This window comes from Lissotriton helveticus, chromosome 10 (assembly GCF_964261635.1).
Source record: "Lissotriton helveticus chromosome 10, aLisHel1.1, whole genome shotgun sequence".
In the NCBI taxonomy this organism is placed as follows: domain Eukaryota; kingdom Metazoa; phylum Chordata; class Amphibia; order Caudata; family Salamandridae; genus Lissotriton; species Lissotriton helveticus.
In genome coordinates, this window is record NC_136071.1 from 493895604 (window position 1) to 493916140 (window position 20537).

The window sequence follows — 20537 nt, forward strand, 5'->3', positions numbered from 1 at the left end:
GGCCAGCTCTTTGGAAAAAGTTAAAAAAAACTCTAAAGGAAAGCCATCAGCACCGCAGGCATTTGCTCCTGAAATAGACTTGATAACCCCTAAAAGCTCTTCTTCGGAGATGTCTAACAGAAGCTGTTACGCCCTGAACCCTGAAAGAGAGGGAAGCTCGACCCCGTCGTAGTAGTTGCTAATTTGACTTGCTCCAGCATTATATCTAGTGGTATATTGCTGACTTGAGCTATCCCATCTTTGCCTGTTACAGACAATCTGGTTTTGGGATCAATAATTTCTGTAATAGTGGAAGCCTCCTGTTTTGTTTTCAAAGTCCCAGCGAGCAGCTTGCCAACCATCTGAATCTCCTCGTAAACCCGCTGCAAATAGGTTCTCGAGCTAGCGATCTCCTCGAAAGTAAAAAACTCTTTTAACTCAAATTTGGCCCTGTCTAACTTTGCTTTATCACCCCCCAAACCTGCAGAGTGTGCATATGTAATTTTTGTTGCTTCTGATACGGCCTGCGGGAGTTTAACATTTTTCTCTTTTCTTGTTTTAACCAGAGAGGCGGACAATGCAATCATACGCCAACGAAGGACAGCCTTGAACGCCCCCCAAACTGAGAAGGTTTCTGCCGTATTCAGATTAATCTTAAAAAGTTCAACAATCCATTCTTTGGTATCTGCCACCCATTGATGATCCTGTAGAAGGAGCTGATTCATGTGCCACCTGGATCTTGGCCTCTTATTTACCCCAATTTTGATACTAAGTTTAATAGGAGAATGGTCGGAAAATGGAATCATTTCTATGTTTTAGATCCTGGATAAAATTAAAGTCCCCTCCCAAAATCAATTTCCAGGGTATCCCACTTAATAACTCACTAATTTTACACAGGGCAATCGTGTCGTCTACAATAGGGCCATAATAATTAATGAAATGCAAACTTGTACCATTCAATTTGGCGAAAACCAATATCAATCTCCCCTGAGGATCTCGCTTCACTTGGCCAAACTCCCATGGGAAACCCCTACAAAAATAAATCGCTACTCCTCGCTTTGCCAGACCCACAGAAGTGAAGAAGGCATGAGAAAACATTCTTGGAAGAAATATTTTTGGAAAATTCGTTTTTAAGTGTGTCTCCTGTAAAAATAGTACTTGTGGTGCAAACGAGGCAAGTCATCTAATAAGGGCTCCATATTTTTGTTTGTTCAATATGCCATTCAAGTTGAGCGACCTGAAATGTGGAAAAACCCCTACGATCCACGCTATCCACATTTTGCCCCCCCATCTATTTTCCTGGGTGTCATGACTTTACACCCTGGGTGACCCTGTGGTCCCCGGACCCCCCAACAGAATTAAAGAAAAAAGGGAAAATAAAACAAGTCAATCTGCGTACATGCCACAATGGGAAGAAAATCTCATTATTACTATTGACAGTTACCTATTGACAGTTACCTATCAATAGGGGCCCCCTTAATATAGCCAGTACCACTGGTTATTTTCTTTACATTTCTGTATTCACGCACTGGACTCTGCTGGTAGATATAGGGGACCCCCTTTTTTTTTTGTTTCCTCCAGTTCATTTACAACAAGGTTAGCTCCCAATCACAATACACAGTTATCTATCCGTAATACATTCCCTAGCCACCCCAACATGAATTCCTAGAGAGGGTGCCCTAAGTGTTGCCGTTACTGCAAATAACTCTATATAAATACCAGTATTCAACCGCTGGACCCTGCTGAAATTTCCTTTAGCAGAGCCTGGGCCTCATCAAGGTCTGAAAACATAAAAAACTTTCCTTTGACCAAAACCCTCAGTTTGGACTGCTGGGCGATTGATGCCTGCGCGCCCTGAGCTTTAAACAAATACAACATTTTAACAAACTCTTTTCTCCTGCGAGCGGCAGCAGCAGTCACATCAGAGAATATGCGGCACTTATTCGTCTCAGTCACAAAGAACTGTCTCTGCTGAATAGCCTTGGTCAAAAACCTTTCCTTTATGTGGAAATCCGCAAAGTTCAGCAAGATAGTTCTTGGTATCGTGGAGCTTGGGAAAGGTTGCATGGGAACTCGATGGGCTCTTGTAATAGTGAGGTCGCCCTCAATTTCAGGGAGAACGTGCTGTTTGATAAATGTGTTTACCCAAGCGAGTGGCTGGGAGCCTTCTACCCCTTCTGGGACCCCAACAATCCAGAGGTTAGACCTCCGAGAGTGGTTTTCAAGATCCTCCAGCTTTTTCTCTAGGTAGTTCTTCCTTTTAACCGCCTCTTTTGCCCCCCCATTGCCAGATTCATTTGATCTTCCAAGACAGAGATTCTGGCTTCCGCCTCCTGCAGTCTAATGGGAAATCCAGTCATTACTTCCTCGATCTTTCCCAGTCTCTAATGCAAAGCCGCGATTTTCATTTGCTGGGTTTTTTTCATTTTGCGGACCTCCTCCAGCATACCTCTAATATCAAGCTGTAAGACCCCCCGGTCTCCATGTTCTGGCATGTTCTGGCAGGACTCACTTGGTGGGCCGTCAGCTTCAATAGTCAAATTTCCTACTTCTGGGTCCGTCTGGGCTAGCTCAACTTCTGGCTGCGCTTGCCCTTGGGATCTCAATTGTGGTTGAGGCTGAGATTGTAACCGGGACTGAGATGACATCAGGCTCACCGAGGTATCCATCACAATCCTTCTGCCTTCATTTCCCAAATCTTGAACCTGGATAGAGTTGTGAGTAAATTCTTCTGGGGATCCTGCTAAAGCCGATCCTAACGGTGAAGCATTCAAAGATTTAGAGGCTGAATTTAGGTTTGATGAAGAGGACTGTGGCAGTTGTAAGATAGTTTTTTTACAAACAGCGGGAAGTCCTTTACTCCTTTTCCACCTTTCCTCGCGCCGTCCTGTACTGGGCTAATTTTGTGAGAAGGTTTAAACACAGGGCTGTCTTGTGAAGACATTACTGATGAGACAGCGGCAGCAGCCAACTCCGGTGTTTCACCCGCTTGATCAACCATCAATTCGGGCGTTCCATCACGTTGAGGGGAAACTGTGATGGATGGAGACTCATCTCCAGAGCTTTCAGGGGTGCTATTAAGATCGCGGGAGCTGGAATTATTTCCCTTGTCAGTTGCCTTATTAGCTCGGAGTGCAGCTTTTTTAGCCCGGGCCTGGCGCGCTTTAACTTTGAGGCGGGCCGCAGCTTCTGCTTTATTTGATTTAGCAGCAGCACCGACATCCTTCTGGGGTTTGCCCATTATTGCACCTAGATGGTTTTTTTTGCTGTTATTTTGCTATGTTACTAGTCAGTAAGCTCTTCATAATACAGTCACCTGTGAATTGCGGTGGGAATTTTCTTATCTGGATGTCTGCGCTTTTATAAGCTGAAATTCCCATTCAACAAGATAACAGTGATTTCTTCCCAGCCATACGAGGCACTCGGAGGCACTTGGGATTGTTGCACTAGTTCTTAAAGTAAAGCGTTATATTTCAAGTATTTGGCCCTTAAAGTACTTGAATACTGAATTCTGCGCCCTCGGGGACTTGCGTACATGCAGTGCAGCGTAGTCGCGGCAGAGGCTAATTATTCCGCACGCCCCTCCAAATATTGAACATCCTGAATATCCTGTTGCAACGTCTCAGTATTTTTCAGTATTCACTTTAAGGTACTCTAGCATAGGCTCCCACGAAGTCACACCTGTTCTCGCGGCCAGCTTGCCTCCCACTCTCTCTCCTCCGCATTTCCGTCTCTGTCTCTGGCTTTTGTAGATCAAAGCCGCAGCATGAAGCACCCCCTGCTCCAAGCCTACAGCAGTACACTCCACTGTGGCCTGTGCTGTCTCGAGCCTAGAGCCTCAAAAATGAAAAACAGAACGGAGAATGAATATATTCAAAAAGCAAATGCTTCGCAACTGGCCAGGAGCCGCTACAGAGTTCCGATATTAAAGCCACAATCCTCGGCAATCCATCAGCGGGATTTTCAGCAAACACGCCGGCCTGCCGCTACCAAAAGCAGACCACCATTGTTGTAGGAGGAGGGACAGCAGTCACCTGAGGCTAATCGGAGGCGTGGTTCTCCGACATCATTGAGTCAATGATTACAGTGAGATTTTTCACTTCGGGTAATATGTTGCCTCCCGCTGCTTAGGTCAAGAGGGTGAATGGTTGTAACTTTGCTAGGATACACAGGATATTGTTTCTGTGTAGGAGGAGTTGAGTTTACAGCCACCAGACATTTGCAAAGGCCGAGGTTGTAACATCTGACGGTTTTTCCAGTTTTAAAATAATCTTGGTATTATCATCACAGGTGCAGCATATAAGTTTGAAGGAGTTTATGATATTTGGAAAAGTGGACAGGTATCCGTTGAAGGGTGGAGCAACTGTTAAGCCTTAGTGGCCACCTCCCTGAACTTGATTGAGCAGAACAGAGGGCATATGATGATTTTGGTTCTGGCCATACGGTAGGATTTTATCCTTGTAAGGAATGTGTTCTAAATTCCTGTCTTATTTAGAATTTGAGCTAGTAGTAAATTCTCAACAATGTCAAATGCTGATGACAGGCTGCATAGCTGTGTTTAGCAACTTCATAAGATTCAACTGTGTTCTTGAGGTCATTGCACATGGAGATTAATGCTGATTCTGCACTTCTTTTAGGTGTGAATCATGTTTGTCTCTTTGAGAGGAGTTTGTTTTGCTCCAGAGATCAAGGCCATTAAGCTGTCCTTTCAATGAGTTTACCCAGGAATTATGCATAGGATATTGCTATATAATTTGCTTAGTCTACCCAGTTCAGTTTGATATAATATGTTGTCAAGTCACCATGGACGTCTGCAACTGACAGTAATAATTTAATAATAGCTCTGGCTTGAAGGTGGTAGTGGATAGGAGCTGTAGGAGAATATGTTTGAATATGTTGGTAGGCACAGGTAAGCTGACAAGCCTTTAGTGTTAGTAGACTTTATTATTTCATTGTTTTTTATTGTTAGCAAGTTAAAGGAGAATAATTTATTATGAAAGTTGGAGGTACAATGATTTGGGAGGTTTGCGATCATTTTCAGTCAATGCTTGATTATAATTAAAAGTAATTTGAGGTGATCTGCATTTTCGATATTCAGTCATTGCTTGATTATAAGTCATCAGTTGGTAAATATTAGTGCCCAAAAGGTAAAGGGATTGGAAGGGAAACGTGAAGTGGTAGGAAGTGTAGTTGGGTAGGGAACATGATACATGTAAAACATACTTATTTACAGATAAACAAAGTTTATATTGGCTTCCCAAGGGAGCCAGGCATTGGTATCAAACATTTTCATAGAGTTTCGAGAAACCAGACATCTGAGATCAGCAGTTGAATTTGTGCTGGGGGTAGAAGATGGCAGGGGGAGTAGTAGTCTACGTTTCGACCCTGAGTGTTGTCGGGTGGCTATTCCCTTAAGTGCGGTCTTCATAAGGACGGTTGAAACAAGGGGGGGGCTGTTGGGCAAGTTCCTAGTGGCATATAAAAAACACATAATTAGGAGGGTCAAGGATGTATCATAGAGGAAGGTGAAGAACAGAGGATTGTTACACCAGGGAGAAGGTGACACAATATGGTACAAGGATTTCCACCGTGTTGGATATGACTAGAAGTGAGAGAGACCTAGATATAGTGGCAAAAATCCCACAGTAGCTTGTACAGTATGTATTATTAGAAAGCCAAGCGTGAGGTACCTGAGACGAAGTTTAAAAATATTGTTGCCCAATGATCATTACAAAAGAGTATTAAAGTCAACGATAGATCCGAGTTTCAGAATAGGGCAACCCCATCAGAAAACACCATGGTCACCATCCCAGACAACATCAGAGGGATGAATCACTGTCACACAGGGAAAACTGTAAGAGAACTTACTGCTTGTCTCAAACAATGCTAATACGAAGACATCGGGGCTGTCAGAGGTGATCGGAGAGTAACGGGGTCCGCTAGGAGAGTCAAGAGACCTCTTATCACTTGGAAGCAAAAGTAAAATAATTAATTACACAGAGGAGGATGGATGGCAACATTAATTTACCTTGCAAAAATAGAAATCAATCCAAGGGGACCTGGGCTCAGTAATAAAACCGCACACTGCTGTAAAACAGGGGTATCACAAACGTTAACGCTGAAGTGTATTCGGTATGAGTAAGAGTGCCAAACGGAGGAATCGGATTAGGAAAGAAATACCTGGACTCAGTAGAAGTTCCAAATGGAAGCATCCAAAAATGCGATCCTGTTCGGTCGGATGTGACCGGGGCTCAATGGGCGTACGGGCATGAATTCCCGCAAAGTGGCTGGAAGGCAAGTGTATCACTGGTTACATCAGAATTAGGGTGTTGCCTTGGTGACATGTAGATTGAAATCAGTAATGTTGTAATTCCTCCAGATAGTGGAGTTGTGTCCTGTGATGGAGATCGTCCTCATGTGGTGAACATGCCATTGAGAGTGGAGCCTGCACAGTTTGTGACCATTTGTCTCAGAGTCGAGTACTTTTAGGTTCCAAAGAATGGATGATGCTTGGCATAGGTAGGGTTTAACAAACCAGGAATCTCCTAAAATACAGAGAATAACCTGGTTCATTTCACTGTCCAATATTGAGTTCATGAGTGCATGAGTCCATCAGAGAAATCTGGTTTGTAAGGATGTGGTCAATAGACGAGAAGGAAGAATGGAGAGGTAGTCAAGTTTAGTGCACAACAAAACAGCAAGGATTTTTTATTCAGAGACTGAGTATTATTTAACACCTGGGGTCAGAAATATTTTTTTTGTTGTATCCCACCACTAGACGCCACTGCTCTTCTTGCCGGTTGGTGAGGTACCCTTCGTGTATTTCCTTGTATTGCACATGTGCATTTCTCTCCTAGTCAGGCTTACGTAGATCATATTTTGAGTACAAATTATAACGCATTCCAATATGTTGTCCTTTGTGGGGAAGTCTTCCTGCAATATGGGATATGAAATCACCAAATAGTGTCTGGCAGCTCCTGCTACACTTGAAAGGTAATGTATCTCATGCAATACAATATAACCACTCCATAGGAGTAATACAGGTATAACCAAACCACAAACAGCATTTTGGTGAGAGGGTGTTATTCCACTGAAGATTATTATTTGTGTACTTTTTTAAACATTACAAAAGTAATGAAGACAGCTTAGGCAGACAGATAAACTAGATATTAATTGAAGGAAATGTTTTTATGCTGGGAATAAGTGTACATTATGTATAGAGTAATTTTATGGATATATTATTATGTTGTCTTTTATGATGAAATATATCGAAATAAAGACGTATGAAATCTGAAACCTGATAAACTAGATAGCTAAATCTTTTCATTTAGGCCAAACAAGAGACAACGAAACACTCCTGAAACTAAGGAAACATTTTCTTAAGTTTTATTTAGAGTGAACCTATCTCAAAGGCATCAGAGAGCTTTACATGAGCACCAGATGATATTGCACAAAGTCAGATTTCTCTAGGGACTGCCAGATAAAGTGTTTTGCCATCAATCATAGGATATTCAGCTGATTCCAGGATCTGAGCCTGGTTTCCCAGGTCCAAAGTCAGCAGGTCAGGCCATTAGGCCACACTGCATATTAATGTAGTAGCAAGTTCATGAATCAGAGCCAAGCCTTACACAATCACTCCAGGCCTTCTTATTTTTTTTTACAGATGTATGCAGTTAATCACAAAATGCTGCATCTTTAACCCTTGTGCTCTCTGATTTTGAGTGTCAATTAAATTAAAAGAGTAATCTTTCTCTCTCACTCTTTCTCTCTCCTTACTTCACATCACTTCTACCTCACCCGTTTCTCCTTACCTTCCTCTCTCCTGTTTTTCTTTGTACATATATCTACATCTCTGTCTACCTATTCTATCTCTCTCTAGCTTACCTATGCTTACGTCATCAATTTCCCAATACATCTCTGTCTACCCCACCTTTCTGTACCTGTCTCCCATGACCTTACCTTTCTCTGTGTCTACCGCTACTTTTATACTTCTTTACCACTCTCAACTCTCTATCTACTGCTTACTCTGAATCTCACTCCTGTTTCCAGCTCAGCTCTCCCAAAATTGTTCCCATCTACTACAACTTTCGTTCATACTCATCAATCTTGTTACCTCAGCTCTCTCTATCTCATTTCTCTTTCTACCGCACATCTCTCTAGTTACCTTATCTCTATCTACTTCACCTCTATAAAAGCTAGGGCACACTTAAAGATCCCCACTTAACCAGGTGGTCTTTTTAGTTGCTTCAGAAGTAAGAGAGAAAAAACAATCACAGCTAAATCTCATTACAGTGTAACCAATTCGGCTACACAAGAACTACCCACAACTAAAATTTAGTTTAGTAAGGTTTAGTTATAAATTCAATATTAGATTGACATGGATCAGTCTCAATATCACCATATAGGAATACAAAAGAAACAGAATGAGTCCAAATCTCCTAAAGAGATTTACCCTACTGTAGTGTAGTTCCTACATTCCCAATAGGCTGTGCGCATTGGAATAATATATACTATAGATTTGACGTAGGCCTAAGGTCTACTGGTCTCTATCGAATATATTAGACTTAATTGTGAGTGCCTACTAGCTCAGAGGTCTCGAGAAACTTGCTCGAATGAACAAGAATGGATTAGTTTCTGACAACCGCATAAACATGACAACTTTGTTTCCCAAGAATAAGAAATGTATCTCTAGAGTCGCGGAAACAATAGATAGTTATTTCACTCAGTCAATCGTGCATGCTTGGTTTCACCAGAGGTGCAGAGAAATAAAGAGACGGGCGTTTTCAATAAAAAGTATTTATTGAACAGTCTTCTTTCTCATGCAGAGGAAATGAACTGCTACAATCGTAATACTGGTTGCAAAGTACAATGCGTACAGTACGAAGAGTATTATAAAATAATACTGTAAAAGCATGATATGGTTTCTAAGCCATAAAATACATAGATTACATACATTAATAAATAAAGACTAAAAAGTACTCAACTGGTGCTTCTAAAATACGCTTACCCAGGTGTACTCAACCTAGGTCTAGTACAAGAGAAGAAGTAAGTGCGGTGTAGCTTTGTTGCAGTATTATTTTGCCAAGCACCTATCCAAGAATTCTCTAAGGGTCTAATCAGCTCCGTACCTTGGTTTTATAATGAAGGAGGTCTGGTATCTCTCTCTCTCTCAGGACTCGATTTCCCCACAACCCACAAGGGTAACTTGGAAACACTGGAGCTGGATTTCTCGGCAACAGAAAAGACAGCGTCTCTCTCAGTGCGTCTGCTGGAGAGGCGACTTCCTTCGGCACGTGCTGTGGCGAGCTGTGTCGTATAGGTAGATAGTCTAACTGCTCCCAACCACTGTGTGTTTGCCTGGGCAAGTGTGGGCATATTTATATCTTGAAGGTGCCGAGTTTGATGTAAGGTTGGACATAATAACGCCATCAAAGACTCAGTTCTTTGAAAACTCCATGTGTTCTTGGTTAAATCAATATTCAAGCAAGGGGAAGTCCCTGACTGCTGAAGGCGGGTTTTTCCAAGAAATCATGGTGGATATTTGGAACTAGTGGAAGTAGCCATGCCGTATTTGGACTGCAAATGCTAAATCTAAATATGGTTATGATTTCTATGCCTATATAAGGATAGGGTGATTTATACCTCTATATGGGCATGAATCGGGGAAATTACACTCCTAAATTCCTATACAACACCCACTCCACTTTATTATGTTTAACATTACTAAATTATAAGCACTAAAACATGTCTAAAGCATTTGTTTACAATCCCACCCAAAATACTCAAAAATGCATTTCAACATGGTTGTACACGAAGAAATGAGCATTTGTACAGTACGCATATAAAAGGAATGATTTCATCGTAAGCATGTAGTGTGATAATGCCAATGCTAACTGAATGAATCATGAGTTTACATATTTATGAAATGGCTCTAGGTTTATAGAAGAAAAAAGGTCGGGACCATTCCATAGCAGAATATAAAGACTGTTATTGTTATTGAGGACAAGGTAAAATATTGTCTCTCGGAATTTCCTGTTCTCTAAGAATAGTTCTACTTCAAGCAGATTACTTTGTGCCAAAAAGAAAAAAAAATTCAATTTTTGGAAAAAGTCAAGTCAAAATAGTAGAAAAATTAGAGTTTCAAAGTTAGAAGCTTTGTTTTTGAAAAACGAAGGCCGAATTCAGAGTTCATGGAACGCTGTGTGTAGATTTCAAAAGTTATTCTCGGTGTCAGGAGAAGCATCAAATGGTCTAGGCTGGCAAAGAAATCATCTACCACAGTAGGTGAAAGTGGAACTACTTCATTAAGAAGATCAATTGTGCACAGATGAGAAGCATCGCGTCAGCGTCATTCGCATTAGCAATGTTCGCTGCAGATGGTACCTGTGCGCCTGTTGTTCCACGTACCTCACCATTAGCTGTAGTTGCTGGTGAGATCTCCACAAATGCCGTCATCAGAATTGGCAGCCGTTGGGGGCAACACAATGCATGAGCCGCTACCGGACCTAGCAAAGCGTCAACATCCGTTGGCAGTGCAGATGGAAGTGTAAGACAAACGTCCAACACGCATTCTTCTCCGCAAAGCAGGCATCGTAGAACAGTTGAGATGCATTCTTGCCAGATTGGCCTGAACGAGAGAAACCATGTGGTATTCAGATCTCTTAAACGAGCCAAGCCAAGAATCTGTGTAATTCTGTCACGGTACCGCATGGCTAGGAGAGCATTCTCCATGGTAGTCTGGGTATCGTTGGCGACTGGACTTGCCATATCGGAGCAGGAGAAGCAAAAATATAATTCCTGCTATGAGTCCCAAAAGAAGAGGCAGGCCGCCGAACACAGAGTGCACGAAATTTGGAAAAATGCCTAGGACTGCTTGAAAGGGTGCTAACAGTCCCCCAAAAACTTCCTTAAATACATGTGCAATACCACTGGTATCAGACATGTTTAAGATACGACCTAACATTTCTGTGAAATGTATTGGGCAGTTCGTTGATAATAGGGCATGTATCTCAGCAGAAGTCCTTGCGACTTGCAGATCATACGTTTCTCTGGGCGAGGTCAGTGGCACAGTTTTTTGCAAAAGAATGGCTTTCATTCTGCTTAAAGTATCAATTCGTATAGAAGAGATATTCAGTGAAGGCCATAACAGCGACTCCCCGTCTGTCTTGCTTTTAGGAAACAATACTTTCATACAACAAGTGACCCTGGCTGACACACTAACGAGATAGGCTGTACCTGGCATCATTCCACAACAGCTGTGATCACTCAACATTATGTCGCTACCATTGGATAGCTGCCTAAAAACTGGGTCTATCGCTGCTGCGGGAGAACGGTGCAGGTGGCAAGAAAGGTTATTTGAAGAACCCTCGCAGGCTCCGTGTAAATTAATACCTTGACATAAAAGTGTACCGCTTAGCGAGTTCATACAATTTTTTCCACTAAGAAATACCTCCTTTCCCCACTCCAACATTTGTGTCTGTATGGTAAATTCCAGGTCGACTTAATGTACTCTTTACCCAACCTTTCATACAGGCCCGCTGGTATGTGTTTTTAGCAATATTGAAACTAGAAAATCGTCACTGGTATCGTGATGGTGCCATGTATTATCAATTCCACGACTGGTTTCTCAGAAACAGTTAATGGTAATATTTCCAGTTTTTCTATGCTCAGCACCGTATAGTCTGCTCCTCTTTGTGCCAAAGATATTTGTTTATCTGTAAGGTTAAAGACAGTAAATACTGACGTGGTGTTGCTTAGACGCCATGGCACGTAGCCTGAACAGAGATTTTGTAATGTCCAGCCTAGCAGCATTATAGAACGTAAGTTGAGACTGGCCATGTTGTAACATTAGCAAGTCCTGCTCTATTATGTCAATGGCAGAGGATACAATGCTGTCCAAAGAATACATTCTGGAGGACAGAGTTGTTAACCCATTGTCCACTACAGAGAGAGCTTTCTCTAAATTAATACGATCAATTTCTCATATTCTTTCTGCAGTTTCCATTTGCGTGACTTTAATAATAATAATATAATAATAATAATAATAATAATATCCACATTTGTAAAGCGCACAATCACTCGTTAGGGTCTCTAGGCGCTGGGGGCCGTCGGGAAGATTAAGCAAGCTATTGCCCAGAGTCACGTGGTGCTGGGCTAATCTGCCGCCGGTGCCGGGGATCGAACTGTGATCCCCAGATTCCGGAGTCAGTCGCCCTGGCTGCGGCGCCACACCTCTTCCTCTTTCCATGCTTCATTGTAAGCAGAGTATATACAGGCGTATATGAAACGTTTTTTACGTGGTTTACAAGGTCCAAGTAGGAAGTCTCGTAAATCAACGCCTTCTTTAAGTAAAGTTAAGTGTTGTTTAATTTCTGGAAATGTGGATTTATGTATCCACTCAAGGCATATTTTTCCTACACTGTATGTTGTAACTATCCCTAGATGTTGTCTCTGGGAATATCTCGGATCTCGACTAGTTACTGTCAACCCTTGTGTTTTGTTCAGGAATCTATCTTGACAGTTATTTGTGTCTGTGGGCCAGATTAACCATTTTTCCAATCAGGATAAGTTCTGTTCTGTTGTAAAATCTGTTTTACATCTACCTCCTCATCTGCAGTGCTATTACTGTCAGTTGTGGGCTTATGTATGGACGGTTTGTTTAACTCTTTTATCTTAGCCAAGCCAAGACAATATGTTTGTTGAATAGTATCATTTAAAAACATTATTTGTTCTGGGATAATGCAGGCTCTGAATAAGGCTTCTAATCCTTGCACCTGCCAGTCTTTTGTGCCCCAGACAGTTTTTGTCTCAATGTTGTCTTTCCAAAAGTTAAAACCTAATGTAGACAGCTGAGCATAAAAGTTCGCAGAATAAATTTGTTTAGCATTGGTCAACATTTTTTTAATTCCTGTTTCATTCCTATTTTTTAAATAAAATGTTTCTGGATTTTTGACATTAAAACCTGAGAAGTATGGAAACTTTTCATAAAATGTTTTTGAACTGCCTTTTGGTGGTGTTGGACAATGTTCCCATTGATTATAAGTAAAAACATTTCTAGGGTTTCCAGATTTATGCAAATAATGGTGATCATAATGATTAAAACAATACATTTGTTCATATTCTGATGAGCCTTCTAAGTATTCATGTTTTGTGAATTTAGATGACATTTCTAAATCTGTCATCATGTTATTAACAGTTTCAAAGTCCCAATCATCAGAAAATGTGCTGGGTGAGACAAAGTCCCTCAAAGAAACCTTAAACTGGTGTAGAATCTTCAACAGTTCCATCAGGCCATAAATGTCATAATCGGTTGTGTCCCATGCTATACCACCAGGTATAGGAACAGCTGTGATGTTCACTGATGACAGGTCTCTTCGCTCACGATGAGATGATTTGTGAGGTTTCAGGAGCAAGTTGATGTTCTTACTTGCTGTGTTCATTGTACTGTATTTCTCATCTATCATGTTTCCCAAACTTAAAACAAGAATGAGCCAAAGTAGGAGAAAAAGTACACCTAACACAATCCAAAATTCAACCCATGGTGAAACCAGGTATGTTTTTTGAATCTGATGAATTAGCTCTGTGATTTTTTCTTTGAAAGTTTTATTAGCTGGCGTAGTTTCAGGTCCACTGGGATCCTCTGAAAATGAATCAAAGTTGATGAAATAGCCAGAGGCAGTTCTGTCAATTTTTGGAATTGCATCAGGATTTCTTGGAATCGTTGGAGCTGCTTCTTCCTTTGTCATATTTGTATAGTCAGAGGCTGTATCATTGTAGACAGGATTTTCTTGATGAACTGTTGGGGTCTCAAGAGGCACAAGTTCCATTGCTTTGTTGCATAGTCCTTCTTTTCTTACTGCAGGTTTATCAAAGGTGATAAGTCTTTCAGTTTGAACCTCTTGTATTGTAGCAAGATGTGGTTGTCTGCTGCATCTCGGGAGTCCACTGGGCCTACTACTTATTATTGGCCACATCATGTGGTTTTACCAGGTCGATGGATGCAGACCTGTTCTCCATTCTTCCAGCAAGGGGCGGCAGTAACACTGTTCTTGATCCGTGGATTGCTGGTACAGGTACTGGTTTTCTGTAAGAAGGCCCAAATTCCTTCTTATCCGCGATCTTTTTTCTGACTAGATTCCCAATCTTTGGAATCCAGACAGGCCTTGCTGTGGCAGGTGGTTTCTCTTCAGTGGTCGTTGGCTTTTGTGTTGTGTTGCTCAGACTTCTTCTTGTTTCATTTAAATCCTGTAAAACAGCCAAACGGTCTTTGATATCAAAGGGTTTTTGTTCCACCACTGAAGTTTGACGATCAAGATCCTGGATGATCATTCTAGTCCCATAATTCATATGGAGTGATTCCACCCAGAGAATTTCTTGGCAGATTATTAAGACTACGTTGGACACTTATTAGATGTTTGACCCACCCGTCACCCGAACCTAATACCCTAGCTGTTATAGATTGCTTTATGTCACGTTTTTTTCTTTCCACTACCGCATTTCCCTCAGGATGGAATGGACTTCAGTACCGCAATGCAACGCCCAAACTAGCCATGGCTTCCTTGTAGGCTCTAGAGCTAAAAGCAGGACCCTGGTCAGAATGGAGCGTGCCGATTGCGCATGTGCCCATAAAGACTCGCAAATCTTTTATAACAGTTCGGGCGTCAGACAAGCGCTGAGGCCACATCCAAATGAATCTTGTCCTAATAGTTGTGGGGGCGCATTCGTCCATGGTGACGTTTGCGTGTAGATAGTCTAATGCTGTCTAACAATGGTGTCTGAACTGGGCTGGCTACACTGTAGTCAGGTATCTGGTAGTTTTCAAAGCTAGGATCTCTGTAACAGACATGGCAATTATTTCCGAATTCGTAAACTTGGACGCTCATTCCCGGCCACCAGTACATCTCTTCTAATTCTATTAGAGATTTTAAGATCCCTTGATGTGTCCGAGCCTCTCCCATATGTGCTTCGTGAACCAAAGCACCTCACCTGTTCCTGTTTGGAATTACTCTATCCCCCACTCCAGGGATTCGAGCAAAAGGAATGGAGTTTGGAGAATGGAGTTTGCATCAATTATGTATGTATATCCGAGTGGATAATTTAGAGTTAACGCTGCATAGCTGCCTTTCATTGAGGCATTGACTGCTAGAATTGTTTCACCGTCTATTTTTGTTTTTGAACGAGTGATTGCAGCTACGGAAGCCGTTTGCACAGCTGCCTTTGCGGCTTCATCAGCCAATGAATTCCCTGCAATGTGAATGCCATCACGCTGATGACTCAGTGTATGGATCACGTGAGTCTTTTGTAGTTCTTTTTGTAATAGAACTACTTGTTCCCAAAGCATTTTATGCTTAATTGTGCCACCTTTTGCGTCTTTGAAACCGTTTTGAACCCAGTTCTGCAGATATTCATTGTAAGACTGGACGCAGTAATACGAATCGCACACTATGAGTGTGGGGAATTCGCGATTGGTATTTTCAAGCGCCATCTTGAAAGCCTGTAGTTTAGCTCGCTGAGCTGTACAGTCTCCGAGTGATTGAGTTTTAGTGACCATTGGTCTAAATTTACCTTTGCGCCAGCGACCTTTAACAATCGCGCACGCAGAACTATAGGCTTGTTTTGCCCCCATTTGCGGGCTGTGCTGATCCGTCTGTATAGATTATACATCCTTAATATTCTAGAGGCAGAATCTCGGTTGGCAGAGTATATTCGTGTTCGTATCGTAGAAATTCTTGTGTCTTTAAGTAGGGGTCAAAAACGTATTCAACGTCTGTTGCAGCAAGAGAATTAACCCATTGTATCCATCTCGGATGTAAAGCCTTAGCATTTGGAAGGCTCACTTTTGTTACTGCCTCTATGGCAGGTACAGGTTTAACGATCATTATGCGTTTACCCTGCGCTAGAGCTCTCTCTTTTGCTACTGCAGTTTGAACCGCTGTCAGAATCTTTTGTGTTGAAGTGAATTTCATTTCAGCCTGTGTGTACAAGTGTGATTTGTAAGCTATTGGTACCTTTTCACCTTCAGTAAAAGTTAGGTATGTGAATCCGCATCTCCCTGGGATGATCCAAATCACAAGGTTGCGTACGTTGTCACGTGTCTGTAATTGTGTTTTTGCTAACATGTCTGTTTGCACAAAAAAATTACAGTTAGGCCTCTACTGACTTCAACACATCCCAGGCCCTTACACATTTAAATGCATTTCCAACTTGACAGAACATTACATTTCATCACTTTAAAGCATTAATTCTATTTTCAATATAAGCAATATTTCTTTCATGTTAAAAGCCTATGTTAATTCACTCATTTATAAGCACATGTATACTTCAATAGGGCACATTATTGCTAATACGACATTGCACATAGGATTACATTTCTACGTTATGCAACATTTATATTCACTAAATGCACTACATTAATCTCTGATTAATAAACACATCACTGCATTTTGCACTGATCCCTGGCCTAATGTTACATTTCTAAACTATTTTAATAAAATCCTCTAAATATGTGGGTTCTGACTACTCGAGATTATGAGGCACCCCTACAAATTTGCAGAGTAACATGGCCCTCTCTCATAAGCATACTTCCCATAAATAAAATAAACTCCAGAATTACAGTATCACTACCATCTAGAAACAATTCCCAAGTTCCTCGAACCTCAAAGGTATGGTCACATTCACTCTTCCCTACAATAGTATTACCATATTCATTCTTGTCATTTTGTATTCACAACTTTCTTTGGTGTTGCCAGTCTAATGTCAATGCTTCAGTATTCCCCGCTGTCTTGTGAGCCTTTTCTTCTTGTGACCACATGGCAAAATTATTTTATTTAATTGATTTAAAAATGAATTTTTTTCAATGTCTGGAATAATACAGGGCAAGTTATGTCTATGTGCATAGGTAGTGTCTAATGTTTTAACCGGGCAAATTATTTACTAGCAGCTTCAGTAATTTAAGCATAGGAATGTCTATTCAGGTGCTTGAATAAAGGAAATTCTTAACTAAATCATAGTTAGAATAATAGTAGAAGTGACACAATGTGTTAGAGGTATATGTTGCTAAGAAATGACTATATCTACTGAAGAAGGTAACTGCAGATCAACATAGCAACCCATTACTTCCATAGTAATAACATACTCATTAAGCAATCTAGGGAAAGCGTTTAATGTATAATCTGATCTAGACAAATCTTCATGTAAGCTCCGCTCTCCTAATTAATACAGACCTTTCATCTACTTCATGTGATGATTTTTGCTCAAGTGGGCATTTTTCTTCTACCATGCTAGCTGAATCTTAATATATTCCTACAAGCATTTTATTAAGCCCAATATTGTAATTGCTATTATGTATCTACATCTACGGTTAGAATTACTAGTTTCCATGCTATTTAGACTCAGACCATGTAGGTATGGAAATGGCAGCACACAGAATCTTCTCTGTCAGTCTCCAGCTGTGCAAACAGAAAAACTCAGTATTTATTTGTTTCAACATTATTTACAAATGTAAGTACAATCTTCGTGAGGCTTCCCTATCCTACTCTGTGTTTTTATGGATGAAAACCTACATGTATTCTTCTTCCACTCGGGCATAGGTAATCTTCTGTAAGCAACTCAGCAAAGTTCATTCAACATCTCTAATGATAAAAAGCCCAAGGGGTAGATGTATCAAGATTCCATTTTGCGATTTCTTAATAGCGATTTTTAAGGAATCGCTATTTAGAAATCGCAAAATGGAATGTATGTAGAAAATCGCTATTTTTTAGCGATTTCTTAGTCTTCCTTATTAGCGAATTCACAATTTGCGAATTCGCAATTAAGGAATAATTTCTCATGCTTTCCTATGGGCCAGGAATGATTGTGAAATATTTCTTAATTTGCGAATCGCAATTTGCGAATTCGCAAATTGAGAATAATTTCAAGGGTGCAGGGGTGTCTCAAAGACACCCTGCTGCACCCCTCAAATTTACATGTGTGTGCATATGGCACACATACATGCCCTATGGGCATGTATGTGCGTCACATGCCACCTTCACAAATGCCAAATAGGGCATTTTTAAATGAAATCGCAAATTACCACCAACTACAAGTTGGTGGTAATTTGCGATTTCTCAACCCAAATTTGCAATTTCTAAAACACACATACATTGCATTTAAGGAATCGCAAAATTTGCGATTCCTTAAATGCTTAAGCAAAATAAGGAATCGCTAATTTTTGCGATTCCTTATTTTGCGATTTTTTGATACATTTCAAAAAATGCAAAACAGCCTTTTGCGGTTCGCAAAGGCCGAAATTCGCAAAAGGCTTGATACATCCTCCCCCAAGTTACTTAATGACCATTTCTAATATCATATATTTCAGTCGATCAACGAACACAGGAAATGTACCTGAATCAGATGGGAAAATTCAGTTTCATACGGTACTAGGTGCCTCGAGGCACTCAATCTTGTCAGATAAGTAAGTTCAAGGGAAAACTCTTGAGCAATTTATTTGGCATTTGACCACCCGTACCTGTTCCAGCCAACGGACCTGCTGCACCCGCTCCTGCTCCTGTCACCAGACCCGCTGCCCTCGCCTCAGACTACAACTCCCAGCTCCCCCGTGTGGCGCACATTCACGCGTCACGGGGGTAGAGCCAGGCGGCGCATTTAAGCGCATTGGGGCTCCCGCAGTGCGGGACGCGTGCGGGCTCGCCCGGGCAAAGCCCGAGCCAAGGGCAGGCCCGTCCTTGCCTGTCTGTGCCCGATTGAGGCCGGGCTGGGCCAATTCCCTTGGTCCTAAACTTCCAGCAAGGACAAACAATTAGTAAGCCAAAAATCGCTTTCTGACACCCATTTGTATGCTAACATTTATACTTGTTAATTCTTCGCGAATCATATTTAACAGTTGTTTTTTCAATCTAGGCGGCGGGTTGGAAGTATGACAATTTGTATTTTCACATACTACAATTAGCAAGAGATAGCAGTGATTTGGGGAAAATATGGGGAAAAGGAAGCTTCCTAGTCCAAATCCCATTACAAGGCGGAAAACCACTATAGTCTCCCAGCAAACTCTCTTAAGTTATCTAGCAGGTGCGGTGGGGGCGCTAGATAAGCAGATACGTTCAGTGGAGGAATCCCTTGAAGCTGGTACATCAAGATCAAACCCGGAGTCCAACCACTCAGAAGCTCCAGAGAACTCAAGACAATCTCTATCCAAAAACAACTCCTCTAATGGCTGTGTCCAGTACATCTCAGATAAAGTCACTTTAAGCGTCTCAGATTCCTTTTCACAACCGCCCCAAAAAAACATAAAACTCCGATTCCCACCAAGAACACAGTTCCTGAGAATAGTACAACCAAGACCGCAAAAACACAGTCAATTAGACTCCAAAGCAGATATGGCCAATTTACCACCGAAACACACACAACAAGGCAAAAGGAAAGTGGGCCCACAAAAATCTTCCATGAAAGTTAAAACTGGGAATGGCAGAAATTCAGACGCACCCAACAATGATATTAAGAACCTCACTTTATTGGTGGAAAGGTTAGACATGTATCTACGAGTCAGACTGGATCAAACGGAATCCAGACTGACCCATATAGAACAAATGATATCCACCAAACCTAGGCAATTAGGACAGGTGTCCCAGCCACTCGATAGCAAACATGAAGGGTCAATCGTGGGGAAAAAATGGAATGAAGGGTAGAATATAACACAGCCAATAGTCATGCTGACACCAAACATTTCAAACTTAAATCCTGTCCCAACTCTAACCTTGAGCAAGGCACACGGGCCCAACAAGATGATCCCAGATAATTTGGGAGCTGACCCTTCCTCGAAATTTTCACAGACCCACCCACATTCATCTAATGATCCCGACAGCCAACTTTGGACAAATTTAGGACCCGGTCAACATCTTGACTTACCACCTGCTGCCACTCCTTACATTATCGTGCTGGCAAACGTTGCCAAAAACCCTCCATTAGAACTAGAGGGGTGGGAAACTTTGAGAAATAAGTTGTTACATTGGCTAGGTCAGAAAACTGGCCTAACTGACCATCTTTTTAGGGAGTTCAAGATGGTCAGAAGGGTTCAGTGGGTGGGAAACTACAGGAAAATATTCCAGGGAGATTGTATAGTACTCACCTTTAGATCACCTGGTTTGGTTAAGAAAATCTTGTGCGAAATCGGAAACAACTATCTAGAAAGGGCCAAGATCAACATACTCCCATTAGGGTTCTTTTATCCACCTTCGAATCCTACGCAAAATGTACCTAATGCTGATAACCCAATGAGCCAGGGCATACATTATGAGATACCAACTTCAAATAGATATAACCAGCTGTCAGGTCTGGAAGATATGGATTGACTGTTTAAGCAGACTCCTGATTGCTCGGAGGTACATGAATTATCTATTACATCTGATCAAAAAGCTAATGAGGAACCAACAATCCGAAACCTTAACCATTCACATAGCGGGTCTACTTCCCAAATCATTCATGAACCAGTACACTTAGAAAAATCTGTCCTTAGTTTACTTTTTTGGAACATTGCAGGTTTGCGATCCAAACTCATAAATGAT

At 41.4% G+C, this 20537-nt stretch overlaps 1 long non-coding RNA gene and 1 other non-coding gene across 2 annotated transcripts in view; both read left to right on the plus strand.

Moving 5' to 3' along the window:
• The window catches only part of LOC144785348 (uncharacterized), a 163452-nt gene that overhangs the window by 21500 nt on the left and 121415 nt on the right, over positions 1-20537 (plus strand). The window lies entirely within an intron of this gene.
• On the plus strand, positions 18033-18223 carry LOC144786374 (small nucleolar RNA snR46). The gene has a single exon (XR_013602173.1). It is a non-coding gene; the product is annotated as a small nucleolar RNA snR46 (small nucleolar RNA).